The 22890-nt window shown below is 40.9% G+C and overlaps 1 protein-coding gene across 3 annotated transcripts in view; it reads right to left on the reverse strand.

Annotated features, from left to right (window-relative positions):
- LOC148053234 (uncharacterized) overlaps positions 1–22890 on the reverse strand; it is a 179202-nt gene that overhangs the window by 64216 nt on the left and 92096 nt on the right. Inside the window, exons 1-4 of one of the 3 annotated variants that reach the window (XR_015708681.1) lie at positions 9925–9996; positions 9413–9481; positions 7572–7798; positions 6008–6096 (exon numbers count right to left, since the gene is read on the reverse strand). The gene's annotated coding sequence lies outside the window, so the exon portion shown is untranslated. Of the gene's footprint in view, positions 1–1527; positions 1662–6007; positions 6097–7571; positions 7799–9412; positions 9482–9924; positions 9997–22890 lie in introns of those variants that run through there. The other 2 variants (XM_087776431.1, XR_015708684.1) reach the window with 2 other exon arrangements.

Here is a 22890-nt window from a genome sequence, read left to right on the forward strand (position 1 = left end):
AAAAGGTGATGAGTGGTAAGTTGGTGAATGATATTAATAGAGAAACAATAGAAAAATTGCTCCCAATGCTGTGGTTAACCCTTTAGTGTTCACATTTTGGTTTCTCCCTCTTCTTCAGGAGGCCCAAGCAGAGGATAATGATTATATCTCCCTACACAAGCTGCTAATTGTTTTCACCTCCAAAACATTAGCATTTTTCCCCTTTTCATGTCCATGAGCACTGTGTATGTAGAAACATTTTTGGAAGCCGGGGGGAAGCAACCCACTGAACTGTTATTTTTTTCCTGATTCGGGTCCTTAAGCAGAACTGAACTATATTTCAGACTTTAATAAGGAGGATGATTTGTACCTTCAGCACAAGCCAAACACCATCTATATGTATTTTTTCCCTGAAGGTGTAGGTGGAGAATGCATAGGTTTAAAGGAAAAACTCCACCACTGACACCTACCAAGCAAACAAAGAGCTGAAATGTGCAAACCACTAAGTACTTATTGTAAAGATATAACTTTGTTGAATGCAAAGAGCATCCCTTCAAGTGCCTTTAATAAAGGAAAAAAGGCCACATAGAAATGATTTGCAGTTTCCCAACGAGCGCATCAATTTACTTAATTAAATATTGTTTTCAGAGTTTCAGTCACAATAGCTCTTGTCCCTTGCCAGTTGCAGTAAGAAAGATACATTGAACAAGGATGTCAGCTGAACACTAGCATTGATGTTAAAGCCAACTGTCCAAAGCCTTGCCAAGTTGCTGACGTTTAGAGCGAGGACTCCCTTCTTTTCAGCTCTTTTTAAGGCTTTGTCAAAGTACTGAAATTCTAAGAGCCCATTTTTGCACATTTTGCAGAGACATACAAGACCTTATATTTTCAAACAGGACAAGATCTATCTACCATGATGAGTTGTTGTTTTTTTTTTTTTTTTAAATGGAAAGTGTTTGCTTCACAAATTATTTTTATTTTCCTTGCTGACTACCAGATTTTGGTCGCATATTTTGTTTCATTAGATTTAAGCTCACTTTGCAAGTGCGCTCTTATTTTAATTCAGATTTAAAAAAAAAATCTTCCCTCCCCAAAAATGCCAGTCATTCTCTGAAACGACTCTCCCACATTCAGATCGCTATAGTGTGACACCTACATTTTTTTCTTGGTTTCTCATTTCTGCACAGGACCTGGAAACTCAGATGCATTCCATTAAGTAGATTTCTGTAGTTTTGCCTGCATTCTCAATTAAGTCCAGCCTACTCATTTTTAGTAGAAGAAATTTTCTCCTTCATCTAAAAGCTGTGCTTCTAAGTAAAGAAAGAATCCAAGAAGAAAACCAGTTTTGAGAAATAGTGTCATTCTGCAGTTCCCTGAGCATCAGGATTGAAAGGTAAGATCATAAAAAGAGCAGTGAGAACAGTGAAGACAAACCTTTCCCCCTCCTCTGCCTCCCACTTGCTTGTTTTCCACTTTTGGTGATAGATGCATAAAAAGCACCAAAAGGATTTGTCCAGTGGCACTGGAGGCAACACATGATATACACACCTATAGAACCTGTTCAGTTACCAGCAGGCTTAATAACGACTTCAATACCTCTGAAACCGAAATTGCTTCGATGAGATTTCTTCAAAGTGGGTGCTTCAGTCCAAACTCTTGGTGGGGCTGTCTTGGTCCGTGGACTTTAAGGTGAGATGCATAAATAATTGGTCACTGACACTGCCTAATCACTCTTTTTGTTGTCAACTTCATCTCAGAGGCAACTGCATTTTACCTTTGACATGCTGAAGACATGTAGCTAAGACTCACCTCTTCTCAAAATTAAGTGAATGGAATTTTGACATTTTCCCCTTGACATTGTCAAAATCCGCTCTTGCACTGTCATTTCGTCCAAAGTTAAATGCATGGGGAGCATACACAAGGTACAAAACCTTGGCCTTCTGAAGTTACATTCAAGGACTCCCCCTTTCTTTCTTTTTTTTTAAGACACCCTTAGTTAATCCTACTTTAATGCGTAACACCAGACAAGTGAGCTTATTATTTGCTTGGGCATAAACCAAATTATTTTGTATCGTAAGGTCTAAACGATATTTGGAAATTTATATGTTAGGACACATCACTTGTAACTCATCGAAAAAAGGTTTTCTTTAAAGAGCAGTGACCTCCTAAAAACCATGATGTGTCAAGACTCATTTATAGTCAATTATATTTTAGCGTAACACAAACACAGACCATGCTCAATAATAACCCAACATTTTCAAAAAGGAGTTAAAGTCCCAAATTTAGTACTGAATTCCTATGACGCACACATAGGTCTTTAAAACAATATTTCCACTCATCTGAAGCAGCAGCTTATCCTCGTAGCCTTATCATCTGCCTTGGAGTTAGTCTTTTAAGCAGAGTTAGAGACTTGGATTCCAAATGTTTAATCTAAATGCCATCTCTGGATTGGAACAAATGTCACTGTGGTATACAGCCATGGGAGGGGAGGAAAAAAAAAATAAATCTGAACTGTCACTCTTCAGACCTACTGTCGTCAGAAGGAGCAGAGGGCACTGAACACCTCGTAAGCCCAAGTTCTGCATTTTAATTTAATTACAATTGTAATTTTACTCAGAAAACAAAAAACAATAACTGAATGTCTTCTTCTTGATTCCCTAGTGCATAAGTTGCACGTTGCATGTTCTCTCCATTGCTTTGTCCAGGCCTCCAAAGCCTTAGAGAGACTGTTGCACCATTTCTTGAGGCATTTGTCCCAAAGTTTCAATGGCAAACCAAATAAGAGGCAGAAAATAAAAGGGACTATAACAGCGGAGGGTGATTCTCTCTGTTGTGTAACATCACAGCTTGAAATTATAATGAAATTAGTCATACAGAAAAAAGCAGTCTTCTAAATCATATTACATGTAAAAATGCCTCATATTCTTAAAGAACTCCTCATATTCCAGTGAATACATGAGCCAGTTTTAAGTGACTCCCACCATGAAATTTCACCCACAGAACCAAAGAGGCTGGATGAACAAATGTGGGAATGAAGGACCAAGTGTTAAGTCTTTGAACTTACAGGTGTGAGCTTGGTGCCTTCAGCATTATGAGCATCACCTGATAGGTATATTGGGGTCTCTTTACTGCTGCATTTTTGCCACTTTCCTGCAATGCTGGCTAATGTCTGACTGATACATTATTTTACAGGAAGAAACAGAAATCATTCTCATCCTGATAGCCCAGTGTGCTGGTTTTGGCTGGGGTACAGCTAATTTTTTTCGTAGTAGCTAGTATGAGGTTACGTTTTGGATTTGAGCTAGAAACAGTGTTGCTACTACAGGGATGTTTTCCTTATTGCTGAGCAGTGCTTACACAGAGTCAAGGCCTTTTCTGCTTCTCACCCCACCCCACCAGCAAGCAGGCTGGGGGTGCACAAGAAGTTGGGAGGGGACACAGCTGGGACAGCTGACCCCAACTGACCAAAGGGCTATTCCACACCATATGATGCCACGCTCAGCATATAAAGCTGGGGGAAGAAAGACGAAGGGGAGGACGTTCGGAGTTATGGCATTTTGTCTTCCCAAGTAACTGTGACGAGATGGAGCCCTGCTTTCCTGGAGATGGCAGAACACATGCCTGCCCATGGGAAGTAGTGAATGAAATACTTGCTTTGCTTTGCTTGCACGTGTGGCTTTTGCTTTACTTATTAAACTGTCTTTATCTCAACCCACGACTTTTCTCACTTTTACTCTTCCGATTCTCTCCCCATCCCACCAGACGGGAGTGAGAGAGCGGCTGTGTGGTGCTTAGTTGCCAGCTGGGGTTAAACCACGACACCCAGCTAACATACCCAGTGCTCAAATCATTCTTTTGCATCTAGAGTTCCTTTTATTTTTTTTTCTGCCAACAACTATGAGACTATAAAACCATCTGTATGGTTTTCTTTTATAAGTAAAAGTCTTTCCATAAGTCATCAAATCTGCTTTTTCCCCTGAGATTTACATACAGCCCAACAGATCCTAACATCTGGCATTGCACCATTTAATCAGTCCTGGAAAACTGCCCTTTATTGCACACTGAAATAGAGAAAGACTAACAGCATTTATTCAATATAGTGCAATTGGTCACTATTACTTACTTAAAGAGTCTTTCATGTGCTCCAAACACTGTTCACGTGCAATGCAACTGCACTGTGTAACATGCTGGAAGGCAGCAACTAACTGCACAGTTGTGGAGAAAGAAGAATGTAGTGACTCAGGACAAAAACCCAGCTCACCCAGAAAATGCTGTGCGCTCTTGAATGTTTACACAGAGCAGACAGACCTTTTCTACTTTGTTGTTTTCAAGGACACATCAGATGCCTCATGCCACGGCAGAAGCCAGAATTTTCTCTCTCTTCTTCCAAAGGATAAAGGGCTGAATCAACCATTGCTACAGCTCCTGCAGTCCCAAGGAGTCTGTAGTTTTTCAAACCTAAAACTGAGAGGCTTTCAAGTAGCAGCAGTGTCTTCACACACACACTTCAAAAAAAAAAAAAAAAAAAAGCAGCTCTTTCAATATAAGCTGCTCTTGAGAGCTCTACATTGTGCTACACTTTTTCATTCACCCTTCTTGTTTTTATCAAGCAAGGATGACTAATGTTCTATTGTGATGCACTTTTCTCAGAAATGTGGCCAACTGAGGCCGCTTCCACCGTAGTTCCATGGGTGTTTAACATTAAAAAAGAGCCCTCAGCCAGGCAATGGGTAAGTCATTACACTCCACTTTAAAACAACAGGCCCCATACATAAACCATGCTCTCATGCAAATCTGACCTACATAAAGTTGAAATCTTCCAATGTCAGGAAGATTTCACAAGTAATCCCATGTGTCCCATAGCTGTAAAACTGGTGTTACTTTAGCACCACGGGAAGCACCACATTTGCCTCAAACAGCTTATCGTGGCATGCTTCAGCCCTCTCGCTGCCCTTCTAGTTTCTTACAGTTTGGCCAGGAAGTTTAGACGGGACAAACGTCTGCAGAACCATTCATCCTGTGTCTAGAAATGCTCTTCCAGCTCGGTGTACACACAGTTTAACCACCTGGGAAGGACTGTAACAACTCTCTATGGCTCCAAAAAAAAGAAATACTCTAGGCTGTATATATGAGATCAACATGAAACCACTGACTTCAAGCTGGGCCAGGGTTTTACTCCTTATCCCTACAGAACTGCTGAATATTTATTTTAGACCCTAAGATACAAGGACCAAATGGCACCCCGGAGCACAAGCGATAAGGAAGATAGTATTGTTTTGCTATGAGAATACTTCAAATCTTTCCTTGAAAACCAGACCCTCAAGCAGAATTATACCACATTGCTGACCTCATACACTATGGCCAGAGTATTTTAGATAGACTCTGCTCCAGCAGCTTTTACTGAATTTAAATGCTTTGGTTTGAATGAGGCCTTGATTTCTCTAGACTGAAACCCATCAAGTCTTTGCTGTGAAAGAAAATTAAAATGGGTTTCAACTTTTTAAACCATTTTTCAGCCCACAATAATGACTTTTCTGGAACACAAGAACATGAAAACATACATTTTTAAGATTAGCATCTATCCCAAAATCCATCTAGTCTTTTCAACTGACCATGTAGGTCAATAAAGTTTGTTATCACACGAGCCATTAGCTCTCATTTCACATTTCAAGACCTACAATTTTTCACTCTTTCTGCCAAAGGAACCCTTGTCTTTCCATTGCTTTTGCAGAAGACTTGCAGTTTCAAACGCAGCTCTAAAACTGAACACTTCTGCACAGAAAAGGACTCCTTACTTTTCACATTCACATGGGCCTATGGTTATCTGCACAAAAGGGTTATTAAAAGAGCATTTTTGAATCGCAGTACTAGATATTCTTAAATACATTGCTCAGCCACAGTAACTACAATCACTTTATTCATCTCTTCATGGAAAGCTTACACTTATTTATGCCTCATTAACCTAAAAATCCTTCCAGCATACATATCATCATTCACTGTCTGAATTAAAAAAAGAAAATTTTCTTACCCTAATCAAAAGGATGATATGCTCCTCCGAGTCACGTTATGAAACGATACATGCTTCCACCTTATAAGGATGCCTTATAAATCTCCTTCCTTATAAGAAGCAGGAACAAAAGGAATAAAAATGTTACATTAGATTAAGTTGATTAATCTCTTGGGCCCAAATCAGATGTATCTGATACTTGGAAATATACTACTATGTCACAAGATAAATGTTTTAAAAGCGGACAATCTTCAAAACAGTTGGTAACTAGGTGTGTTGCTCAGAAAATTAATAGTGCTCTTGAAGTATCTTTTAAACAACAACAAAAAAGCTTGAAACTAATTCCAAACACAGAATTGGTTCCTCTATACTAGGAATTTCCATATGATATTTCCCACTTGTCCTAAAACAACGCTTCTTCTGACCTCATTGAAAATTCCTTGCATTGGAAAGAATATTGAGAATAACAAAATCTCCAGGATATATCAGTGGAGAAAATTTTAGCAGCAGGAAGAGCTTCATTCCAACTATCCAGGCTTGAAAAGAACAAATTTATAAGATCCTCCCTAATAGTATTCAACCATGTAATGCATTTCTCTGACACATATTTTATGCTAATTCTTTGCTGCAAATAAATATATCCAGAAATACTAAGTTTTGTTTTGTTTTTTCTTTTGCTCCAACTTTCACCTAACTATCTCAATCTGAAGCAAGAAGGCACTAAGAAATATAGAAACTAGTTATTTATATGGTTTTAAATTTGACTGTATTTCACAGACTTCTCTAATGGCAACATGGAGAAGGTTAAGGACAAATTATTTAATAATTATCTTGGCTAAAGAGACTATAAATGTTTGAAAAAGTCCTTACCATGCTTGCTGAACAAACATACAACTGCTCCCTTCGTGGGCTAACACTGGTCTGAAAGACAATGTCATTACTAAGAAAAAAACGGAACCTAAACCTGTTTGCTTTATTTCCCCAGATTATTTCATTAAAGGGAATGAAATCATCCCTCTCATTAAGATTATTTGACAAACAATCCTATGTACAGCAGGTGAAAAAGTAGGCATTGCATTCAGCCGTGAAAAAACGCTAATTGTCCTGCTTTTTCTTTTCCATGACTGAGTTGGTGCATGGCAATTTTCTAATGCTCTTGCTAACAATAGCAGACAGGAAGAGTGCAGTTCAACCTAGTTTATGTTTAGGAAGAGGAGCACTGACTTCCCACAATTACTCCTTGAATACAGCATCGAGCCAAAGGAGCAGCAGGGGAAACAATGGAAGGCTTCCATGTGCGTAAGAATATTGTTTCTCTCCTTTGAAGAGCTTGTCATTAGACAATCCCACAACATAAAGGAGACTTTAGAAGAAAAGAAAAACACTGATCTGTATCTAGTGAATAAAAGCAAAATTACAGAACAGTTGTGCTACACTTATCACCATGGAATAATTTCTCTCAAAGAGTTCCTGGTTGTTTCCAGAGACAAATTTAGGCAGAGAATCAGAAAAGTGGAAAGGTCCGCATAAGGGAAATTCCCTAAGCTTTTCTTGAACTGGTCATAGCACTTGTATACCCCCTTACCTTAACAGTTTTGTTCAGTAACGCACCAAAAACTACCCAGGACCGATCTTCTGTCACACCAGTGGACTGAATGAGTGTAGCACACTGTCCTACATACACCAGAGCCAGCAGCAGGGAAAGGGAGGGACAGGCCCCTTTTCTCAAAGGTGAACAAGTAGATCCACTCAGCTGCGCTCCTCAGCCACAGCATCCAGCAGCTTCTACCCTCTCTGCCACAATACAGACTGCTGGGAAAAAAAAAAAGTTTACATTTCCCCACCAGATATTCCATATATTATCTTTATGTCATGCATTGTTATTGGGACTATCACCATAAAGTGTGTACCAGAGATGAGGAAGAGCAAGAGAAAGGAAATGAACAGAGGAAAGATGCTCTTTGATTAACACACCGATTGGAATTTGGGAGATCTGGGCTAATTTCTGTATTTCTTACATACTTCCTGCATGACTGCAGGTCACGTGTGACCTAGTAACTTTTCCTGTTCTGCATAAGTAGCTTATCTGGCAAGAATATTAGCATTCTTATACATTAATATAAGCTTTTCAGGGCAGAGTTGGCTTATTGCTAGATTTATATGGCGAGCAAGCTTATCTTTAGTGAATGGAAGTAATAATAGTAGGGTTGAGAGGAAACATCAGAATGGGAAGAATAAGGAAGCATGTTTTAACTCCATCGCTTTAGGTAGAAACATGCTTCTAAAATTTTATTCTGTGTATTACACGTGCAACCAAATCTTATTTCAGCTAACACAAAAAAGGCATGCAGTCTAGTATAAACAACCTCTGTTAAGTAATACCTATACACACAGAGAAGAACATTGTCCTTCTAAAGCAACGTTCTTCTGCCGTATTTCCCATCCAAAGAGATAATTCACTTTATAGAACCAGAGCACTAACGAAAACCAATATATTGACTTTTAAGATGCAAGCCCAAACAAATTGCACAACACACAGAGCGGAGTTAAGCAGTGATGATGCACAGACTGTACAACACAAAAAGGGAAGCATCATAACACACAAATATACATGTACGCAGGGGCTGAAAATTAACTGTCAAATATTTAGATGTTTGTTCTTTCTTTACATTTTTGGACTTTGGACCTAAGCACTTTGATGTTTATTAGTTTATTGTTTTTATCAGTTATAAAATTAACTAAGCAGGCTGCAACAGTTAGGATCTGTTATTTTAAGCAATCTTCATGAGAAGTGCAAACAGAAAATCCAAACTCTGTGGCTGAAGTGTAATGGCATTGCATATAAATAAGCATAGAGACTCATCCGTGTGACAAAACACTACATTTGTACCAAAGTATGTCAGGAAGCCAAGTTGTCCTTACTTACAGCACGTAACAACTGGGGCCTATTGGGATTCCTCCTGACTTTGTATTTCTCCAGCACTGGGGCTGAACGAACACATTGGAAGGAGAAGAGATCCTGATCGAGACATAGGCATGTGTAAGTTGATTAACGATGAATGACCAATATACGGCTGATAAACTCCAGACTCTCTGGCCTTTTGATGTCAATTGTAAGAATGAAGGCGTCTATTTGTGTGTTTAAAATTGCAATAAAAGTCCTAAATTAGAGTTGCTTCTTTCAACACTTTTAAGAGCAGAAGGCTGAAAGGTTCAAAGTAACCAGCTTCTCCTTCCAGAGATCCAAGGTTAAGCAAATAAAGTTCCTCAAGTCTCAATAAGCTATTATCAGCAATAAAAAAAAAAAAACCAACAACAAAAAACCAAAAAACACAAGAACCGTATAGCAATAAATACAGCAGCATAAAAGAAACCAGGCTGAAGAAACTGGAAAACCTTATCAAACTGAAGGGAGGAAAGCAATACCTGGTCTATATCAGCTCTGAGCCACGACAGAAACCTTCGTCCATTGCTTGTCTTGCCTTGTCCTTTAGCCTACAAAAGGCACAAATAACTGGTACGTTACTCACGTACAGAGTGCTCTGGATTCTAGTCAGGACGATATAACTGATTCCAAGCTGAGGTGCAGAAAACTTAGACTTGTGTTTAAATGATGGAAGATTCAGACATGGTTATAGCAGCACACTACCACCAGCAATAGCACTTTACTTTCCAAGGGGACTCTCCTGCAAGTATCTCAAAAACTGTTATACACATTTGCATGAACCAGTGAGGCAGGCAAACATTATTGCTCCTCTTTATAGTTTACTTCAATGAGGAAGAGAAAAAAATGAAAAAAGAAAAAAAAAACAACCAAACAAAAACAACAAAAAACCCTCACAATACTCAGATCTCCTGAATCCCAAAGCCTCAGCTGTCCTTCCCCAACAAGGCAGAGATCTGAATCTGAGAGAAAAAGGAAAAGTTTTGAGACCTACCCATAATAGGCTGTGCTGAGAGAAGCAGCTGAAGCAGAATGGGAAAGCTGCCCAGGAGATACCAACATAAACACAGCTAGCCAGGGCTTATCTGAGGGAGAGGAAGAGCTGCATAGCATTTTATACCCTCGAGTCTTCCAGCACATCCATGCTGGTCAGGCATGTCAGCAGACATGAGCCACTTCTGCAGATACACAAACTCAGCTGAAAACGCTGATGTAGCGAGAGATACACCACTGCTGCACAGCTCATCTGGGTAAGCGTGAGCAGCAACTGAGTCAGATGACCCCATCACAGCCAGGAAAGAAAAAGAAACAAAAAACACAAAGCTTGACTCATCTTTCTTGTGTAGGCAGGGTGTTGCAAGCAGTGCAGGGCCTCAAAGTGAAGTCCAAATTTAGGCCTAATCTCACTAGATTTTGAAGACCACTTACACGGGTGGTTTTATCCCTTTATGTCATTACTTATTTTGGAAGGAGGGAAAAAATGGTTTCTAGGACTCTTTAAAATTGTATCTGGAATTTGTTCAGTCTTGCAGACATTTCCTGTGCGGACTTGCACGCTGACCTCTATCCACTGAGGATTTTAAAATTGTCTAATTGCCAAGGGGCATATGGACAATGACGAAGAGTCTATAACCTTTAATACTGACTGAAACATGAAAAGCCAATTGCATTATCCGGTTACAAAATGCGTCATATTCTGCAAACTTCCAGAGGTTTCCTTCCTGCAGGAGCTGGCAGAATTCACTATACTGGGATGATGGCATACATCGGGTTCCCTGTTGCTCCAAGAGTTAATCATTAGACCATTACCAGTAATACTCAAAATACTGAGAACAGAGAGAGAGCATTTTCTGTCAAAGGTCTGGGAAAAAGACATGACGCAAAGTCCAAGCCCCATCAGCATGGGGAGATGAAAAATGCTAGTCCAGTCCCACTGAGATGGCCTCCAAACATACAAAGCAGTTTCTAATTTCATACAAAGCAGTTTCTAATTTGCTTGAGAATGCACTTTAAGTTTCGTTTTAATAGGTGCTAAGTACATGCAAACAGAAATACCTTAAATAGGATGATCAATCTGCAAGGAAGAAAGCACTTAAAAAGAACGCACATACTTAAAAGGGTTAAGTAATCATAATAGTAATTATTAATTGCATTATAATTATTAATTATAATGTAATAGATCTCTGGCTGTTCTTTTGTAAGGAGCTTAAAATAATTCCCAGGTACTACATTAAGTTATGCAACAGAAAGGCATTCCTGAAACAGCTTTTGAGAAACAAATCCCACTTCAGCAAAACCATTTCTTTCCACAGAATATCAAAACTCCAGCGAAGCGTTTGACTGTCTCAATATGTTGCATTATGACTGAACCTTAACAAACCTGGAGAAGAGGAAATATTCTGTAATGAAGATTTTAATGATTTGGGTTTTCATCATGATTAAATTGGAGACTAAATTTATATATTTACATATATGTATAAAGTTATGCTCTATATAAACGCACACATATGTACATATATATAACATTTTAATCTCTATAGTTTTTCTGGGACAGAAGTCTCTTTTCCCACCAGTTTTATTCTCAAATACTCTCCAAGGCAGACACTACAGTTGCTAGTTATAGATGGGCAACCAAGAACCAGCTTGCTTTGCTTTCAAGGGGCAGGAACTCTCAATGAAGTCCACTGCAAACATGTCAGAGACGGTGTGTTTATGTCACGCTGACCTGGTGTTGTGCAGAGTTGCCTGCATGCAAAGGGCAGTTGGGCAAACGCCACCGCTTCGCCCCCCCCGGGGCTGGAGGTGCAGGTCTGCACGGGGGCAGTAGCAGAGGGAGGCTGGCTCTCACAGACAGCACCCTAAAATTGATTTTATATGAAGAATGCAAGTATCAGGCATGCTGCCTGCCTCTTACATAGATTTTAAATCTCTTTTGAACACTTTCACACACTGGGATGTCCTTACAAATGCGGCCTAGGTAGCTGTGTCACTTTTGTGATTGTCTTCAGCGTGCTGCAGCCCTTAAGCTCCTGGGACTTCGTGCTGCTTTTCAGAGGCCGACTCTTCTGTAACACCTCCCAGCAAATTGTAACTGATGGGATGCATACAATGTTATGTTTCCTAAAAACTTGTTTTTCTACCCTATGCTGCTTATTTGTCTAAATTAAAAACTATCTACACCACAAAGTTGTGCATCTATTCTTTTTAAATGACTAAACAAAACAGATAATTTTGGAAAGTATGGAAAAGAAAAATAACTTCACTAGTAGCATGGGGCTCACATTCCACATTTAAACATTGCCAAGCAATGAAGCCATTTGGTATATCTTATTCCATTGAATTTGATCATGTTTGAATCCACTGGGAAACTTGCCTCAGTAGCTTAAAGACATGGTCTGCTTGGACCCTGGAGCGGTCCTCAGAATATACAAGCTACATCTAGGAGGAGCTGCATCAGAAGTATTTTCTCCACTTCACGTATTAAAGGAAGAACGAGGAAAAGAACATTTTTATATAGTCATCTGCAACTCCAGCTTTTTCTCTCAAAGTCATAAAACCACACAATATGCTTACATCACTGCCAAAATTCAAAAACTATAAATAGGTCTATAACCTTTTGGTTCAAATTGGCATGTGGGATTCTTTTGAAAAGACAGAAAAGAAAATGGAAAATTTATTACTCAAAAAATAAACAATGTCCCTTCTATACAGGCATTGTAGCGCATATGTTCAACAGTAACCAAACATGATGTCAAAAAACAAAAAGAGAAAACAACCCAGAGAATTATGATTTTTGGGTGAGGATATAAACAGCAGGAACAGATGAGCATTTAAAAATAAAGAGTCTATTATATTCAAATGAAACAGAAGAGAAGAGGAAAATAATAAGCTATAAAAATACATCTGTCAGTGAAGCTGTTTTGGGACTGAACACGAGATTATCAGGAAGCACCAGGCATCTCCAGGTTTAAAGCTTTCATCCCTGGGTGCTGAGCTATATTGGTTTCCTGTATAAAAGGAATGGAGACAAGAAGAAAACATTTGACCAACTGCCCCAGCAATCGTACAGTGTTTTATACTTTGTGGAGCACTGCCTAACACAACAAAACTGAGTATTGTTACAGAGGACTCAAAGAGTCCAACCAATTATGTCCCTTCATGGGCACGGCTATACTAGCCTTTGATCACCAGTTCTAACTACCAGCAGTAAAGCAAACACAAATCTGCAGACAGCATCAATAAACCTTGCAGTGGGAGAGAAGAGAGATACTCAGTGCTGGGTTGGCTTTATTTTTTTTCCCCCCTTCCCTAAAACCCCATCAAAATCATTTGCTGGTTGTCTTCTCTAACTCACAGGCAGATTCAAAGCAAGTGAAGGGTAGCTTGGGTAGCTTTGCTCACTTTTTAAAGCCAGTCACATGGCATCAAGCAGAAAATTTAATTTTAAAAAAGCACACTTCTTCAGCAGAATTCTCTAACCAAGGCAAATTTCAGTCTGCTGATTACCTGGAATTCATCTGTGCTTTTATTAAATTCTGGTTTTACACACACACATATGTAATACACGTATGCGTGATCAAAGAGTTTGTAGAAACATTCTTTACTTCATCATTTGTTTACTGTGCAGACCCTTTCCCAAAGATTTTCCTGCTAAACACAATCTAAACACTCCAAATTTTCTGGCAATTTGTGCTATTATTTCAGTATGATCTCACAGTGCAGGATTCAATCAGTGAAGAGGTCTGGGGTGAGTGTGTGCTGACTGTTGCTCACCCAGCACTGTAACTTGGGCTTTTTGTTCCCACAGCACAGAAGTTCAACAAAACAGACCTCCCATACCCAAGAAGCACATAGTCTTTTCAAGCTCAGAGGCGCAGCTTCAGCGTAAAAACCACAGTGGTTTTCATCATGCAGAACAGACAGGTTTAAGGCAGAGATCTGAACAAAAGATTAGGAAAAGCAGTCTGGTCCAGCAGTTAAGCCACTAGCCTGGGACCTAGAAATCCCGGCTCTGCCAGCGCTGCCTGCCACACAGCCTGTGCTGCTGGTGTCACATTGGCCTCGAGCCTCAGAAACACGCAGGGCCTGAACGCCCTTGAAATCATTTAGAGTCGGGCATCAAAGTACCTTTGAGGGTCTGGGCCTTGTTTACTTTGTGCTGCAATAACTGTCCATAACAGGAAAGACAGTAACATTTCCCCATCTCACCCAAGTACACCGAATACCCACTGTAACAAGGGCACCTAGCATACCTGCTGAAGATGGGTGATATACCGCTTCAAAGAGGCATGAAAATAAAAATGAGGTTTCGCAGCAGCCTTGGTGCTGCACTTCTAGCCTGAAAGAGACATGGTCTAAGTAAAAGCACGAGGTTGCAACCTCACAGACTTGTGAGGAATTAAATAAAATCCAATTCTGTCACCCTCATGTCTGTGGTCAGATATTACTTAATAACTGGTGGATGCTAACTGGGCTTTATGCCTGCTGTCTGCTTTGTCTGGCACATGATTCAGCTCCTGCCACTGCATAAAGCGCTCAATTTATTTAGCCGTGTCTCCCTAACTGGCAGAGCCAGTCCTCCCTTCCCTTCCAGCTCTGCTGCTTTAAACACCTCGAAGTGCAATTCACTTGGGAGAAGCGCTGCTCCCATGGCTGGCTGGCAGGAACCCTGTCTCTCATGTGCAAATAAAGGCAAGACAATGCTTTTTTAACCACATCTCCCAGAAAATAAGGAGCTATTTAAAATTTTCCATGTCATCTGCAGGTAAAAATTTACATACTATTATTTGAAGTACTTCGTAACAACCGTGCCAATCCAAAATTTAGGGTGGGAGAATCTGGAGGAAAGGGAGATAATTCTTACTCGTAATGCTCTAAAACAGGAACAACGTGACTTCGATTCAGTCTCCAACTTACTGTAAACTTCATATATGTTCTCACCGCGTCTTCCCAATATCCCTGTTCCTTTTGCACATGATCCAGATGATATGGCATCTTTTCTCTCATCATTTGTCTATGTTATCCATTCAGAATATAATCTGGAGAATAACAAATCGCTTTTGCTAGGAGGATTTACAGCCCTTAGCACAAGAAGAACTTGGTGAAAAACATTACTGTAACACAGCCACAGCTTTTTCACTTTAGTAGCACTACTTACATCTGGATGAAAAAGAGTTGCATGCCAAATAGGTAGTAAAAGCCAAAACACATGGGTGATAGCCAAAAAGACAACTCCAGCTTTGTAATTTACAACCTGTTAAACTCATGCCTTTATGTTTTTTTAAAAAAATAGTCTGCATAACTTCTAAACAAACCCTCATAAGAAAAGAAGAAACAAAGCACTGAGAAAAGTCAAAGAAAAATCAAGCATGGAATGAAGACTGAACAGAAACTAAAGCCAAGCCCTTATATAGAAATGCAGTAGGTAATACAGTATCTATAGCAAGCAAAGCTGTATTTAAGTAATTACAGCCCTATAATGAATTGGAAACACAATAGATGTGTGAGCAAAGACACAAGGTGAAATTGCATCTAACATGGTGATTCATGCCAACTCAGAAAATCCGGTTGTTACTATACTAGTTGATGCCAGGCTGCATTTTATTCAAACCAATAAAATCTTTTGTGTGGTCTCTTGACCTCGCTAATTATCTAATTTACATTTAAGACAATAATGTTGCTTAGTAATTTAAAAAGGAAGTGTTCCCACCCCGGAGTGTTATCCCTGCATCTCCTCTAAAGAAACTTTAAACCGGAGAATGCTGCAAGTGAATGGGAGTTCGCTGCAACCCAGTTCGTCATTCTCTCTCTTAATTGGTTGAGCTCTTGGGTGTTTAAGGTTTTACATATCAATTCTAACCAGCATGCTCATAGGAGACAAAATCTGGAGTTATCCAGACTTAGCTGATTCTGTGGAGGTTAGAGGAAAAGTAAAAGTCTCTCCTAAGCAGGCTCCAGGGTACCAGGGTGCCATCCAACAATGCACAGACACCTAACAACTTTCCGTAGCCTTGCATTTAAAAGACCAAACCCATCTTGATATTCTGGTTACCAAATGGCAGTACAGAACTCAAATGAACAGAGGCTGGGACCACTGCGCATCATCTTCAAACAAACCTTACTGTACTAGAGGTAGGAACTGCATAGCCTGGGAGAAAAAGCATTATGCCTTGAAAATCATTCCATCTTTCCTATACAAGTGAGCAAAGGGGGTGAAGAAATGCTAAGAGATCTTCAGAAGAAGCTGTCTCTGTCTATGTTGTAATAGTCTTTTCTGTTTATGTAGCATCTTTTAGCTTCAGAGCCAATAGTCCTTTCCAAAAATCTAAGTTGGCATTACTACTGTGGCACGAAGGAAGAACTTACGCCACTAAACACACAGAGATAGAGCTGAAGTCAGCAGTCTGTTTTTTTAACTTCATATTTTCCTTCCACTGTAAAGGGTCCTGTTGAGTTTGGTTTTTATATATAATACAGTTGTTCCTATTAAAAGAGTCTGTGAGAGGCCACAGGTTCTTTCTTGCTAAATATAAAACAAGTATAAAACCATCTCAGAATGACGTAGATCCCCTAAATGTCATGTTTGGTGAGTAATACCATACTGACAGGTAGTCCACCAGCTGAGGCCACTTCCATCTGCAGTCTCTGTGTGTGCATATGAACTGAAAGCAGAAGCTGGCTCAGCCCACAGGGTGCATCAGGAATTACCAGTATCACTGGTTTACGCACTTCTGTTCAGTCTCCTGTTTTGCCACCGATTTTCCCTGCATGCAAAGCCACCCACCTCTACTCCATGCCACAGTCCAGTGCCACTTCACTTAAACTAGTGTGACTTTGCACAGGGATGTGTATAAATAAAACAGAATGGATCTACAGATCTGAGTTGATAAGAGAAAAAAAAAAAAAAAAGGTTTTGTGCTTGATATTTTTGCATATGGAGATGTTTAACCTGGATCATTTCAGCACAGCCCCACAAACTGCTGCATCAGCACAACCAGAGCAGCAACAAACTGCAGTGCAGGACCAACCACGAGCACCAGAAGTGGCAAGCAGGAATTTCTTAGAGTTTGTCTTGTGCCAAATCCAATTTATTTAACATCTAATTACATCCTTAGAGTTGCCAAAGAATGGGGGAAGGAAACGATCATTAGTTTTTAAGAAAAGATCTGATGTAAATTACTTTATATTACTTGTCCTTACACAGGAAACAAGACTTGAACATACTGCATTCACTTTCTAGTTCTGTTCTGAATTGAGCTAAGGGAATTGTTCCTTAAATGATTCCTGGGAGCCAAGTGATCATAACTGATGAAATCCTCTTAAACTTGCCAATTCCTGAAATGTTTCCCATTTTTTCCCTGAATGATGCTGCGTTCATCCAGCAGTAAGGACACCAAGGCACCTGCAGCAGCTGATGCAGTGTGCCCCTGAACAGATGACACACTCTGAGATGTGACCATGATCCTCACAAAAACAGGGCAGCAGCGCACTCCTTTAAAGCTTGTAGTTCACATACCTTACTTTTAAATGGTTCAACAATAAAGGATTGACAGCACTGGTTAAAAAGGATACCAGCCCCTGCTGGTCTTGCCCTTCCCCCCAAGGGTTGCTCCAGGGTCATGGAGTCTATATATATCTGTTCCTCAACTGTGGTTCACAGTCCAGGGTAATAACATGAAATAAGTGGTAGCGAAGTTAAAATGCCAGGTGCTAGGCAGTGGTGGCTGAAAAGCTGATACGCACACTCACTACAGAAACTTCTACTGCAGAGCAATGTTTCAGCAAGAGAGAAGTACCCAATAACACCTAAATCCAACAAAAAAAAAAATCCACAATATCGCTGAATCAAGTCACAGAGCTAAACCTACAGCAGTGCCTAGAGGAATTCCTCCTTTAGTTTGCAGCATGTAACTGCAAACGTACCTCAACTCTCAGCAGTACTAAGAGCAGATCACACCATGGGAGCGGTGAAGACTCAGCCCTTTTATAAAGGAGACCATACAGTTCCCACCCCTATAGATGCAGTTTTCCCCCAACTAACAGCTCAGGTCATAAAAGGCTGGGTTTCCTCTCACTGTAAAAGTTTAATATAGTTCAACTTACACTGGTTGACAAAGTTATGAATGCTGTGGAAAAGATAAATGAAAAACAAATGTTCATCTCATCTTTGATGCAAGAAATAAGGAACATCTAGTGAATTTTTAGGAGAGCACAGTTAACACTGGATAAGACAGAAACCCACTGCAATGGGTTGTTGCAGAGGCAGTCAAGACAGGACTTTTTCAGTTCAGACAAGTTCCTGTAGGATAAAAGTCCCTCAGTAACTGTTATGATATGGAGACAACCTATAGCCCAGAAGTCCTGCTTCCCTGCAGCTGTGAGGGTGTACCACATATATATATGGCACTATACATACCATATTTCCGGCACCCTCTCCAAAGTTATTGCCCTGTATTCTGTCCAACAGGGGCAGGAGGGGTGAGAGGGACTTTTTCTCAGGAACAGCATCGCTCTTCTGAATGAAGCACGTTTGTATTGCCATTGGTTGTGTTTGCCTGTTACATCTATGGAGACTGCAAACACGGCGCAGTTTTCCTCAGGTGTGTACACAGAGCTAGGCACAGCACTGCCGCTATCATGACTGCAGCCTCCTGATATTACTTACTGCAGGGCAAACACGGTAATATTAACAATTAGTCAGTGACTCAGATAAGACTCTCAGTTATAAATTCCTCATCCAAATCACTGAGGTTGTATGCAGTATAAACTCTTCCAACACACAGCTAGAGCTCTTCCCTCGCTCTGGGATATGTATTCCCACTCTCTCCCACAGGCCAGCACTAACACTTACACGACCTCCTAGTGAGCTTGTTCACACAGCTCATCACTTCTTTTTCAGGTTACTTTTTGGCTGGATCAGCTCCCTGAAACAGCACAGCAGAGTTGCATAAGCATTGGTGCTGCTGCTGCAAAAGAAGGGGTAATCATGTATTACTGCAGATGGGAGGCAAGGAAAGGATGAGACTGATGCGTAGCCTGACCTGGAGCATATCCTGAATCTTGACTATGGCTGAATTGCATGGTCCCAGCCTCAGCGACTGCCATCCTGAACTTCTCTGCAAAAATTCAGAAAAGGCTCCATAAGTTTGTGGAGAGATGGGCAGATCAGAGTGCCCCGCTGGGCATATACTTGGCAGACTGCAGCAACCCCAGGCATTTACAAAGACAACGGCAACTACCAGAAATTAACTGCTACACATAGGAGTCCTCCTTCCAAACATCAAACAGTGGAGACTACGTTTGGCCCCTAAAAATTAGACATAGTCGAGCGTTCTCCGACAACCCCATCATCTCACGCACTGCTCCTTTGCACTAGGAGCTGTGCCCGTGGGGCCTGGGGGCAGGAGCCAGCTGGAAGCACTTGCTGTGCTGGTCAGAGGTTCACATTACATACCAAACTGATCGAGACACCGACAGAAACTGATTTCTCTCAGACATCTTTGGCAATTCACATTACTGCCAAGTGTACTCCAGGCTCCAAATACAACTCTCTTGTCTGCAGAGCCTTCCCATGGCCTTAGCATACCAGTCACCCAAAAAGAAAATTGGATATAATTTTACTGATAGGCTTCTCTACTCAGAGACAGTTTTCATTTTTCAGATATACATAAATTTGTTTGGTGCTCAAAACACACCTCTTAGCAGAAATAGCAAGAGTAGACAGCAATGAAAAGCTGTAAGCGATACCAGGCTACAATTTATATTTGCCAAAACACTTGGAGCTATTTACGGAAAGGCTCCAACACAAGGAATTCTTCCTTCAAACAATGCTGGGCCCAAGTAACACTTCAAGAGGTTAGAAAATCCACCCAAAACATTGCCAAAGCAGCCCCATGATCAGAACAAGAGGGAGCGAGTAAGTCTCTTGGGACAAAAGGCTTATCTCCTTGCTCCAGGTAGTCTGTCCAAGCAGGTTCCATTAGCGCACGGCAGAAAGCACGAGGTTCAGCAGGCACGCTCTGGAGGTAGCAAACTCACCGAGGTCAATGGTAAAGGGCTGCAATGCCTTTCTCCGGGGCACCTCTCAACTATCCACCTTAACCTAGCTTTCTATTTAAACCGATTTACATTTATTTTACTTGCTAATGAACTTACCTGAAGGGGTTTGCAAAGCCTGGGAGGATTCCCAAGCTGTCTTGGGCTCAGGCCCTTTGCAGAGCACAGGAACACGAGGCCCAGGGTTTGGCTGTCACTTGTATTTCAACAACTATCGATCACACCATTTTCATATCACAGAAACTGTTCCAAATAGTTAAAATATTCCCCCTGAAACCACTCAAGTTTAATTTCTCTCATGGAAAAAAAAAATAAAAAAAAATAATCAAAGAAACACTGGCGTGTTTCTTCAAATCAAAACACCGTCAGATCAGACACTGGCACAAGTTCAGACCTAGTGTTTGTGAGGCTGGATCAAAGCAGAGCCCCAGACCTAAAACCCAAGAAACGAACAGGTCTAGATATCTGTGCTGTGTTTTTTTGGAAAGCAATGTCTTTCCTATTATGTACATTTCTTAAAGGTAACGGGTTAGGCATTTCCTAACGTAACAGGAAGGTGCAGAAGTGCAGCACTCCCAGAAATCACACCCAAGAGGAGCAGAGACCACGAAGACGTGAGGCAACCAGGAAAGCACAGAAGGAAGAAGTGTAAAGAACCGGTGAAGGATGAGAGCTGGGAGGAAAACTGTTTGTACAAGTATTGCAATGCCTCAAAGCGGGTGCTGGGAGCCTCAAGCAAGTGCCTGTTGTGTTGGCCAGTAAACAACACCCTGTTTTACTACTAAAAATAATGATTTGAAGAGAGCTCCCACTCCTATAGTCCTGAGGACTACCTGCACAATACTTGCTCTGAAAGTCACCCTCCTCCCCTGCCACCTCGCACACGTAACATCAGTACAGTGCTACAAAATGTGGCACAGGGACAGCACTTATGGAGGCCTGCCCAGGTATTTTTAATCACAGTGTTGTCTGAAGCTGCTCAGAGCAGATTATATACGCAGATATAAAAATGCCTGGGGTAAAATCCTGGCCCTGTCACATTAACGGCACCCATGTTCAAAGGCTCGCTGGAGCTTTGCACAAAAAGAGGACTGTGCATGCAGTTTTGCCTGTATGCAGAGAAACCAAGAAATTATTTCAGCCTATAGCCCCCAGATTCTTAGTCTCTGGCCTAAACCACAGGTAAATAATATCCATCAGGGGGCTGAGATACTCAGGTCTACAACCTGGCCTGCGCCTCCACCAGAACGGTTGTAGGACTCTGCAAAAGGTTGACAACAACTGAGACTCTGTTGACGCTCAGTTGTCAGCTTCCCACTATCTCTTTTAATGTCATTTGAACCCTGTCCCACTGCTGAAAATGTGTGTAAATGTCAGAGACTGAGGGCCTCGCAGCAAAGTCGAAACCACGTGCCAGCGATGCTGAGCACTGGGAGTTACAGCCCGTCAGGATGGAGCAACCTGCCACTCTCTCAGAGGCTTGGGGACTCTCACCCCAATGGGACCTGTGGGAGTCCCCAGTGCTCAGGATCAGCTTCTCCGGAGGCAACAGGATCAAAGACTATATTGAACCATCCCTCCACCATGGTCCTGCTCGCTTCAATAATTTATTTCTCGTATCAGGAAAAGCAGAGAAAGTTCTCTTAATCTGTGTGGACTGTTAAGGGGGGGGAAATCTGTTTTTCTCCTTTTTCTTATACTTCAGTCAGTCACAATTTTCTTTCTTCCTGTAGAAATCCAAGGGTGACAGCCTAGACAGTGTCACAGAAAGCATGCAGGTCCAGGGGAAAGTGACTCTAAATACCTAAAGTGCTCTCTATTTAGTTTGCCTGAGCTCAGACAAAACAGAAAATGGAAAGAAACTTGTAGAGCAGAAAAGGAGAACGGATCATTTTGGCATCTGCAAAGAGGTGTGAGGAAACACTGAAGGGTCCCCATCCAGACTGTCACTCTAAAGTCCTCTCTAACAACGCTGAAGAAAAACTTTAGGGTATTTGGAGAAAAGAATATCAGCATATGTCACACGTTTTATAGCGATTCTTGGTTAAATCAATCTGCCAGACTCAAAATCCCATTGGGCTCTACATCCAGATTTTGTGGATACTTCCAGTTCAACACAGGTTTACTCAATTTCTGGCTTCAAGATACACCAATCTTTTAGGAAGGCTCAAATGTAGAGACTGGGTGGCCTATGCCTGAGTAACTCAGCTAGGCCAGTCGTCAATCCCTTCACAAAGATGCAAACATACCACAAGTTTGCAGCACATTTGCCTTACCCTGTAATGTCTGCAATCAAAGATGACCACAGAAAGCATGCCAGGCATTTCCATCCAGATGCTAAATTTGAACCATTTTGCTTATAGAAAATCTGCCAATTATAAAAATAGCTTAAGTCCAGGTGGTTAGCAGTGGGGTGGGGGGTGCAACAGAACGTTAGTACTGCTGTCCACACGAAAACATCATGTTTTAGCCAAGAACATTTTAAAAAAATCTGGACGACACATGAGGAACACCTACAATTTTCTGTGCATGATCCACTGAATGTATTGCTCCAGCTGATCTGAATTATATCCTGCATTTGCAGATTTATTTCAAAGGGTATTTATAACTAACAGAAAAAAAAAAACCAAACTGAAATAAGAGTCTTCATTTCCACAGAGTCCTTCTCCTGTGAATAAAGGCTATTGCTTCTTTTGAAGAAAGAAGAAATGACAATGCCAATACCAATAACATGTGAAAGCTAACAGCCAGCTCAGGTCAGATCAGAACTCTTGCTAAGACTTGATGAACTTTTCAAATATGACTAAGCTGCGGCAAAGCCCCAAGCTTCCTAAAGCTACAGCAATATCTGAGGAGACACTTAAATCCTGAAATTGATACAGATCACTGTATCAAGGACAACTGT

Source organism: Nipponia nippon, unplaced genomic scaffold, assembly GCF_047370975.1.
Source record: "Nipponia nippon isolate SJK-2023a ecotype South Korea unplaced genomic scaffold, ASM4737097v1 scaffold_4, whole genome shotgun sequence".
Classification (NCBI taxonomy): Eukaryota; Metazoa; Chordata; class Aves; order Pelecaniformes; family Threskiornithidae; genus Nipponia; species Nipponia nippon.